The 9,747-nt window shown below is 37.6% G+C and overlaps 1 long non-coding RNA gene across 2 annotated transcripts; it reads left to right on the top strand.

The window, feature by feature from the left end:
* Positions 1 to 634: 634 nt before the first annotated feature.
* Positions 635 to 9,519, top strand: LOC139999059 (uncharacterized). Of its 2 annotated transcripts, none has more exons than XR_011804075.1 (3): positions 635 to 927; positions 5,812 to 5,905; positions 9,202 to 9,519. It is a non-coding gene; the product is annotated as an uncharacterized lncRNA (long non-coding RNA). The 2 variants fall into 2 exon arrangements; XR_011804074.1 differs by lacking the exon at positions 635 to 927 and adding an exon at positions 976 to 2,805.
* Positions 9,520 to 9,747: the final 228 nt, after the last annotated feature.

The raw sequence follows: 9,747 nt of genomic DNA, 5'->3' as shown, positions 1-9,747 counted from the left end.
GGCATTGGTTAGCCTGGCTGCTCGAAACCTCATTTTCAGGCTGTGGTTTCACAACAAATGAAAGCCAACCTGACCTTTACCTACTGCCAGAGTTAAACAGAGTTGAGGTATTTAAAATAAGCACGAAAGAAACAAAGTACGCCTAAAAGTTCTGAATAATTAGACAGAGAGAACAAGTTACTCTTACGGACAAAATCAAAAATACTTCAAAAACTTGGCATTGCTCGTCGGTCGAGGGAAATGATTGCCCTGTTCTGCTCTGCCCTGGAGTGGCCTCACCTCGAGCACTGTGCGCGGTTCTGGGCACCACAGCACAAAAAGGACATTAAACTGTTGGGAGAGTGTCCAGAGAATGTGTGACTCCAACCATGTCTTCTACCGGCTGATGTTTCAATTTCGGATTTTTCTGGATTAAATTAACTCCTGTCACATCTTTTACTACCTCCTTGTTTTCTACTGGAGTCTCCGGCAATTTCTGTAAGGCATTTTCATCTGTAGTAGGTTCCAATTTTTGCTATGGGGTCCTTGTGAGCTGCTTGATGCCTGACAGGAAATCAGTAGGCTCTACAGGCTCTGGCTTCTGCTTGGCGGTCTTCATGAGCTGCTTGATGCCCGACAGGACCTCTACAGGTTCTGGCTTCTTGTTTGGGGTTTTTAATGGCTGCTTGATGCCTGATGCAACGTTGACTGACTCCAACTTCTGATCTGGTGTTTTGTGACTCCAGTGGAGTGACATGCTATCCACATCAAGATCTTCTTCCAGCATAGCTATTCGTCCTTCTGGAATTCTGGAGGACATTATTTCAAATATAGACTTTGGAGATTCCTTCTCTCTCATCAAATCTGAGATGTCTTGACAATCCAGTATCTCTCCTGAAGAATCTGGAGTATTTAATGGTGACACCATCATCTCTCCTGAAATAAACAGTAGGTTTATCTAATTTGGCAAACAAACTAAGCAGGAAATCCAAACATTCCAATCGCTGTATAACTAAGTAAAAAATGGATTCAATCAGCCAAAGCTTTCTACAAGCTAAATCCAAAACTGTGTTTCAGCAATTGGTTTGGTAATTAGCAAGAAGGCAATTAGCTCCTACAAGGCACAGCATACGTTAAAAAAATTAAGCCTAAAAAACCTTGATGATTTTTTATTTAATCTGATAAAAATCATTAGTATTACTACTCTGAATATTGGATAATTCATTCTTGATTTTGGTTGGTGATTCACTAGATGCTCACTTTTGCTAAATTCTTAGTAAAACAGAATTTAAAGAATTCTGAGTTATTCAGGAACACGACTGATATGCAAAGTCATATGCAAAAGACAGAAAAAAAAAAAGCTAAGGATCATCTTAACACAAATCTTCCTAATCTGACATTTTTCTTAAGTAGAATCTTTGCAAAATTCTACAGCATAACCACTCCCCGCCGTAAGATTTTGTCATTGAATCTAGATGTATCCCCTGACAATTGATTAAAGGATTGCCATGCTTCAACACAAGGTTTGCCTGAAACAATACTTCAGCATTTAGAAGTTCGATATAAAACTGAATGAATAAAAAAATAACACCTACCAAAAAAAATAACTGGAACTACTGGAAAATGTCCTCCAATACATGATAAAAAAAAAATCAATGGTTGCAAGATGCTTTATCTCTACACTAAGTCTGCCTAGCATTAGGCTATGCACTATCAGTGAGTTGCAGACACAGCTACCCCAAAGTATACTTTAATAATTTCTTTCCAATTAACAACCATACCAGATTCTTCAGGAGTACGCAGTTCAGAAGTGTCCATTGTCGTGCACGGTGGTGTAAGATCACTGTCACGAACAGTGCTTGAAGGTGATGTTTTTCCACTCGTATTTTCTGGAGTTTTAAACATCTCAGCCAGCCCTATAAATTATATTCAGAAAAATGAGCACTTGTTTCGGAAAAAAAAAAAAAAAAGTGCACAGTTGGCAGAACCAGTAACAGGTTTTAAAAATCTCACAACGTACCTGTGAAGCTTTCATCCATATTCCAGTTTTGTTTCGTTAAGTGTTTTCATAAAGATTAAATTTTCAAGAACCAGATTCCCTCTCAATTTTTCCAGTGGTATCAAAACTATTTTGACCAACATTTGAATTTGAATGTTCAACAATTAAAATATTTGTGTCTGAATGGTTATCATCCATGATGTCTGCCATACACCCAACACTTACAGGCAGTCCAGTCTACAACTGACAGTGTGTGAACTGGCTAGGGAAAAAGGCATAAAGAAACTAAGCTGAATACAGGTAAAATGCATGTTTTCACCAACAAAAATTATTGAACTGAAATTGTATCAGTTATATACTACTCCAAATTGAGGGACTTGGAGGATCAATACCGCAATTAACCTAACAAACAGAACCTTACTTAATGACTTTAATTCACGTGAAAGATTCACCCCACTGCCATTCCTCCCTCATTCTGTCCTCCTGGTGAGGCCAGGAGTGTCCCGAGAGCACATAGAAGTGTGCCCAAAGGGAATTGCTGATTTTGGAGGCACAAGGTGCCTATGGGGCCAGGTCGGGAGCTGGGCTGGGATGAGCTCCATCAGGCAGCCGGACCAGGCCCGTTTCCAGCGTGGCGGACGAGCAGCCTTTGCCCTGAAACTCAAAAGTCAAACTCTGTCGCTGACTTCCCTTATTAAAATGGGAGCGTGGTTGAGAGGGGCCATCTCTTGCCTGGGGATGCCAGTCTTTCCCTGTAGTTAATGGAAAGAAGGAGGCTTCTCTAGAGGGCGAAGGCGAGCTGAAACCTCAGCTGGAGTGCCCTGGAGGTACTGCTGTGTCTCCACTGCCTACACAGGGATCTTGGGAGGCAGGTCTCCGGGTGATCAAATTAGGCTTTGTGTCTGCCTCATTCCCTAATTGTCAGTAGATATCCCAACTAGTGAACAATGTACAGCATAACAAAGGAGGCACACATATAAAAAGGAGCAGAATTAGCCTGCGCTAATTGGTGGGCCTGACTTTGCTGACAGGAACCAGGCAGTTAAGAGGAGGGCTAGGAAGTAATTCACTAACTAAAATACACCTCAGAACACAGTAGTAAAATGATTTTATCTTGGTAATTTGACAGACTGGAACAGCAACAGATGAAAGTTTTTCATTTGTTTGTTTGTTTTAACCTGGCCCAGCTACCAGGTCAGACTGCTAGGAGTCTCGGCTGTTGATGTAAATGAGTTGAAGGCTTTGACTTGAAACTTGTTCTCGGTGGGTCCGATTAAAGTGAATTTGGCCCTCGTTTTACATGTGATTTCTGACAAAATGATCTGTCTGACCCTCCTACAGGGTGTTATCATTGTCCTTTATTTAAAAATAGGTCATTTGGAGCTTTATGTACGTACGCAAAATATTAATTACAAAATTCACACAACTTCCACAGTTGGCTGGCTTGCAGAATATTTCTCTCAAACAAAACCAAGGATTTAACACTTTGCCTTACTTTGCCTTAGTAAATGTGCTTTTAGCTTGTTAAGAAAAGCCCAATCTTTAAATATAATTTAAAGCTCTAATTAGTTGATTTTAGGCAATTTTTTTTTGACATTTTAATGGCAAGGATACCTGGATTTTTTCTGGTATTCATGAAGATATTTGATAAAAAGGTAGATGCAACTCTCTCTGAAAATAGCAAAAAAACAAGTTCATGGGATCTTTTCTAAGCCATACAGTAGCCATTTAGATTTTCTTATATGCTTTCAAAGCTATCCAGGAGCCTGGTAAAGGCTCTTAATTGCAGAACTTCCCAATTTCTACTCCACTAGCACTTCTTTAACTAGGTCTTTTCCTCCAAAATACGATCCTGTCACTGAAGGAAATAATACTGAGGAAATGAAATATGGAAGTTAAATATTAACTTTTTTTTCCCTTTTTAGAGAAAAAAAATAAATATATATATATATATACTTTTCAGATGGCTGCAAGTCTGAGCAGTCCTTTCATCTCCCACTCTCAATGGCAAAAGATGCATTTCTAGAAATGGCACGCAAGTTTTATGGTTAATAAAATAGTTTATTGCGCCATTATTGTTAAGAAGTTTTTCTTGCAATGGAAAAGCATTCAGGTACACACTAAAACAACACCAATCCCACAGAATATTGTGTTTGTTCAAGCATTCAAACTTGATTAAACTTCTCTTTCAAAGTACTGCTGCATCACAGTTCAGTGAGCCCAAATCTCTCCTAATGCTTGGACACTTCTGATAAAGGATTTGTGTCAGGAACGTGTTTTAAAGTGCTGTTCTGAAGTCGGAATAGTTCTAGACAGAGATATTCAACTTCCTGCTAGGGAGAGGTGCTCAAATTAAGCATAAGAAGGTACTTGTATCTACCCTGAGTACCATAAAAAGCTATCAGATGACCCAATATAACTAACAGTTAAAATTCTACTTCTACATCACCTTCTTCCAGTGTATTGCCTCCCCAAATTTGAGCCTTTCAAGTGCACATACAAGCGCAAGTCACAAGCCTCAGAATATTCACTAACTGAGTTTTGGAGATGCAAGTAACCCCAAAGGCTTTTTTTTTTTTTTTTTTTTTAAAGAAGGGTGCAAGTTCCACCTGTTTCAGTTTTATTTTGTTTGTTTGTTTTCTTTTGTTTTTTCTTCCTCCCCTGAGGACAAACCATAAATTCTATCCTAAAGAAGCAAGAAAGGAAGCTGAAATAAGAATCTATGGAGATGACATCCTCAAAGATCATCAATTACCTGATATCTTTTAATCTTTGAGAATTGGCTCCATCAGATCTCAGCCTTTGGGAAATTATCGAACCTGACAGTGTTTACAACTCAGCATCAAGGTTAACAACTACAATCACACTGTTCTCTCAAAATAGCATTGCACCTTAGTGTCAAGTCAGGAGAGGAATGCCATGGAAAGATACAAATTAAAAGATGGAAAATTCAAACCAATACAGGTTTTCTTGTAATTAAGCAGCTGATCTTGTTATCAAGAAACTTTTTTGAGCTATGAACTCACAGTAGTCAGAAAGGATATTGGATATGAAAGAGAAAGTCAAGAGTAAATGACATATCTCTATATAAACTATACCATTGATTACAGTACAGGTTTGAAATATTAAAATCTAATGTCAGGATTATTTTTTTATTTTTTTATTTTTGGAAGATTGCTTAGAAAATATGAATACCGAGTTAACTAAACGCTCAGCCTTACAGCGAATATTTTAGTATTAAAACGCTGCTGCTGCTAAGTAGCTTTGACAAATGAGTTTATAATTAGAGTGGTCTTTCTCAGCCTCTGCCCCTCATTCGGCTGAAATTAGCAAGAACAAGCTCTTTGGAATATATTATTCAAATATATTTTACTGAACGTCATACCATGTGGCTTTTAATGCCTTTACTGACACACTTGGAAATTCCTTCTTACCTTTAAGCTAACCCCTTCTTATATAAAATTCAAACTATTAGTTTGCAAGCTCCCCATGTACCTGAATGCATATATAAAGTTCATATACCCTGTTTTCTTTTTGAATTTTTCCTTTTTCATGAAATTCTACGCCTAGGCAATGTACAGAATCTGAATTAATCTTTTTAGTGTTCTGAAGCTTCTTTTTCTTACACTACTTTGTGTAGTATGTATGTGGCTATTGCACTATAATCCTTCCTGTCATAAAATATGTTTTTTGAACTAGTGTTAATATTTCAAATGTAAATGTTCTTTCTGTAGTACTCAAATGTTCTGCTAGCACTTTTGATTGTATATCAAAAAAATGACTGAAACATGATGCTCACTGAATGGAATAAAACATTAATTTACATATTTTAGAAATGAAGACAGTATGGTTCATATTGCGGAGCACAGAACAAGAACTAAAAGTACGTCAGCCAGCAGTGTTGGGAGCTGTTCAACCATTCCACCGGTAATTATTACTGCTACTGTCTAGTTTACTCTGATACCATCTTAGGACGTAGCTGTTGAAGATATTTTTACAAATACGTAGTTAGCAGTAACTGTCTTTAATTGATTACTACTATGTACATCTTTGGTTTGTAGTTCCATGTTCACAGAAAATAGGTCTGACGCTTTCTACATGTTTACAAGTGAATTATATCCAGTGCTGTACTTCATGTGTTGTTCTTTGCTCTTTCACAAAAGCTCTACTCCGGCATTAGCAACTTTAATTTCATTTCTGTTGCTAGAAATCAATTCTGTTGCCCATAATTAATGTTTTTGTATTTTAAATTTGCATGCGTGAGTAAAGATTTAACTTGGCCTTTTTTCATCTGTCTTTTTAACACATCTCTTACCACGTTTCTGAAACATAGATATGAATTCATTGTAGTCATGGTGTCTTTGGCAATATGAATTTGACTTTCAGCATTACATAAATCAATACTTTGTGGCAGAATTTTACATCTTTCTTCATCCCTACTCAGTATACTATCCAGTATGGCTACCTCTGTCACATTTTAAAGAGTGTGTCTAAATTTTAAATGGAAGAAAGGCCAGTTTTATGCATAAATAAATGTGTTAGGGAACAGCATGTTTGCAAGTTGTGTAAGACTTTTACAGGACTTCGTGTGAAGGAAAGAGAGACTTTTGTTAGTCATCCCTGTTCTTACTGTAGGACATGGCCTTGTGCCTTATTAAGGAGAAAAAGAATTAGCCTTGAATTATGAAATGAAGTAAAGAAGAGCTAGGATAAATGCTAGGAATCGCCTGGCTTCTGATCCATGCGATACATATTTTTTCCCTTTCAGTTTGCTAACCTAAATGTGTAGGATTTCTTTTGGAATCGCCTATAGATCCCTATTTGAAATTATATTTCTGTACACCAGTAGGTGGTAGCAGTGGTCACTCACTGTAGAAACCTTCCTGATTGTTTAGCGAACACATGTTTTTTCTGTAGGCAGACACATCAAACTTGTTAAAATATTCAAATGGCATTTAAGTACCTAATATTCTGTTCTAAAAGAAAGATAAAAGCAGAAGCAGCTTTCAAGAGATTCAGCCACATAAACATCCTGTGTCAATTTACTTTGTGTAATCTTTCCATTTATATGCTCTTACGCTAAGTAAAATGTTTCTGCCCATTGTTAAATCTTATTTGAACTTTTGAATACTAGAACTAAAGAAAGGATATGCATGATGAGCTATTTGTAACATCAGAACGTGATTGCAAAACTAAAAACACAAAAGGCACTGCAGTAAGACCCACTGAGCTGCTTAGAGCCAATGCCTGTTACTGCTTCTAGCACTTCTCTGTTGTTTATATAGCTTTCTCAATGAAGAAACACATTAAAACATAAGCAGGTTTCCAGATTAAACACACAGAAGGAATTCATATGGGCATGTATAAACAATAGCAGTAATAGCAGTAGGTGCAGTCATAGCTGGGTGACTGTGCCAAAAAGAAAGCCTTATGAGTTACAGACAATAAGCTATTCCAGACAAAATAAAATGTCTTGTTGTGCTTGTACAAATCTTTGTAGGGACTGCTGCAATTTAATTATAGGAAATAATGCAAACTATGCAAAAATTTAAATAATAAATGATAGATTTGTTTATTCATTTTGCTTACAGTCAGGCTTAGGATGATGGAGAGACTAGTGAGACTTGCATGCTGTGATTGAGCAGTAGTATTTTGTGAATTTACATTTTTGCATAGTGAAAATATCTGGTATTTGTATTGCAAAGTTTCTTCTAGCGAGCCTTGTATGAACTGTGAAGGAAGTCATCTGTCCACTGAAGTGGGAGAAGTAGAGAAGCCTTCTTTCAGAGCTCTGCCTATAAAAAGCAGAGGATGACAATTGTCTTACTGACAGAAGAAAAACATCAGTGGCCCAGTTTAAACTAGTTCTTACCAGCTTTCCTCAGGAATTTCTTCTGGAATATTTTTAAAGAGCATTCACAGATTTAATTTCCAAAATGCTCTTGTTTAAATACTGAGTTCTGCTAAGCTTCCGAGGAAAGAAAGACAGATCTTATACTACTCTTTTTATTCACATTTTTGATAGTCAACCTGCATGTGGTAAAGCTTAGGAAACTACTATTCAGGTGAATACTATGTAATTACTACAGCATTCTTACTGAAATCAGGATTGGGTACCTGGATTTATTGACTACCTTGTATTTGCATAATTTAGTTGTATTAGTCACAGCAGTTTTTAAACAGTGCCAAAAGAATTCTTTCTGGTTCCTGACGTAACTACCAACTTACTACTTAATGTGCTGACAGTATCATAAACAAAAAACAAGGCAAGAGAAATTGGGGTAAATGCAAAAGAAATGTTACTAGATTGTGGGGTAATTTTGCACCAGCAGGTACCTCAGCTCCTCCATGCTTCTCTTAGCCCTGTCCTCAGGTGGAAAAAGGGGGAGAAAACATGATGACGTAAAAAATATTCATGGGTTGTGATAAGGACAAGGAGATCTCTCCTTGTGCTGGAGCAAACTCTCTTGGTCCTTTTTCTACTTACAAGATGTTTGTCAAATCTGCAAGCACAGGACATTATCATTTTTGCTGAAGGCATATGTTTTGCACTGAAAAGTACTGGTTCATTATGATTCCTGAATGAAAGGCACCTAAACTCTGCAAGATATCACCTAAGATGCTTTTTATTAGAGCTAATGCTAAAAGAAAAAAAAATAGCACAGGTGATCGTACACCCCTTCAAATGCTAGAGCCCTGACCCTGACTCCAAACCACATAGCTATACTGTAGACCTTGTCTGTAGCAGAGGTTCTCCCCTTTCACTCAGTTGAGATAATTACATGATTTTCTTACAAAGAAACAACTCTGCTTGCTCAATTTCTGCTGTTGAGAAGAGGTGAAGTTCTTATTATAACTTCTTTCTGCTCTGTTAGATAAAGGCAAGACCACAGAGCAGTGGTAATCACTGGAACCAGGCGGAAGCTGCCTGCAGGCTCCTCTGTCCCAAGAAGCTGGCTGAGTTTGCCCCAGGCCAAGGGATCTGTGCAGCCCCACAGGGGGTTCTGGGGCCACACAGTATGGGCAGCACAGCACAGGGCAGGCCTGGGCAAACTCGAGTTAACCCTGGTGTGGATCACCAGCTGCTCAGCGCATGGTGGTCTTCTCGACAGGTTCACTACCACATGTTCATGTTAGTACTGAGAATACAGTGTCATTATGGTAATGTTAGTACTAAATGATGTTCAAAAACTTCTGATACTGAATTGTTTATTTATTTGTAGGAACTGGTGAAAAGGAAGATAAAACGTCAGCTGACAAAACAGCAGAAGTCTGCTCTGAGGCGATGACTACAGAAAGGAGAGGCAAACGTTTATACCAAACAACGTCGAGAAAATATGCACAACATTAAGTCAAGCTTGGATGCAGCTAGTTTCTGGGGATAATTTATCATAGCTGCCACCGAACATGAGAAAACTCACAGTACATACAGCTAAAACAGTTACCTAATAACCAAGCATCCTTTTATACAGTGGAGGAAAAAGTTCTTAACAATACCGTGTATTTTTGGAAACTAATAAACATCACGCTGGTTCCTCTGGTTTTGTTTGCATGATTTTATTTTGTGTTCCTAGTTAAAAATATCGACTGTGATTTAAAATAAATTAGTAGTACTAGGTACGATCATTTAAGTACAGTATTTCCAACAGTATCTTGTTTTAGGTCAATTTTACTGTTTTTGTATAGATTAAGAATCTTCTGATGTGCAGAGGATTCCTCTTTAAAAATTTTCCTTTGTTCCTACAACGTAAAATTTAAATGTGAAATTC

This window comes from Anas platyrhynchos, chromosome 19 (assembly GCF_047663525.1).
Source record: "Anas platyrhynchos isolate ZD024472 breed Pekin duck chromosome 19, IASCAAS_PekinDuck_T2T, whole genome shotgun sequence".
NCBI classification, from domain to species: domain Eukaryota; kingdom Metazoa; phylum Chordata; class Aves; order Anseriformes; family Anatidae; genus Anas; species Anas platyrhynchos.
Note: the sequence above shows the minus strand (reverse complement) of the source record. Positions and strands in the feature narration are given on the sequence as shown.